Here is a 297-nt window from a genome sequence, read left to right on the forward strand (position 1 = left end):
AGTGGTGGGGGCAGCCGCCCCATATATGTCAATAATTATTTTTATTTAAATAAAACATTTTTGATAATATGAAGATCGTACTTTTTTTCAAATCCTTCAAGTCTTTCTTTCCTTATCCCTGTGCACATGTATACAAGAAAGTCGAAAAATCGTTATTAGTTCAAAATCTATTTCCGCTGGTCGACAAATGAAAATATTGAGGGAGCGTTTGCGATTAATTGTATTCTTTTTGCATCTTTTTATGAAATATATGTGTAAGTATATAACATCTGCATTAATTAGGTCAATAAATGATAA

This window comes from Dufourea novaeangliae, unplaced genomic scaffold (assembly GCF_001272555.1).
Source record: "Dufourea novaeangliae isolate 0120121106 unplaced genomic scaffold, ASM127255v1 scaffold209, whole genome shotgun sequence".
In the NCBI taxonomy this organism is placed as follows: Eukaryota; Metazoa; Arthropoda; class Insecta; order Hymenoptera; family Halictidae; genus Dufourea; species Dufourea novaeangliae.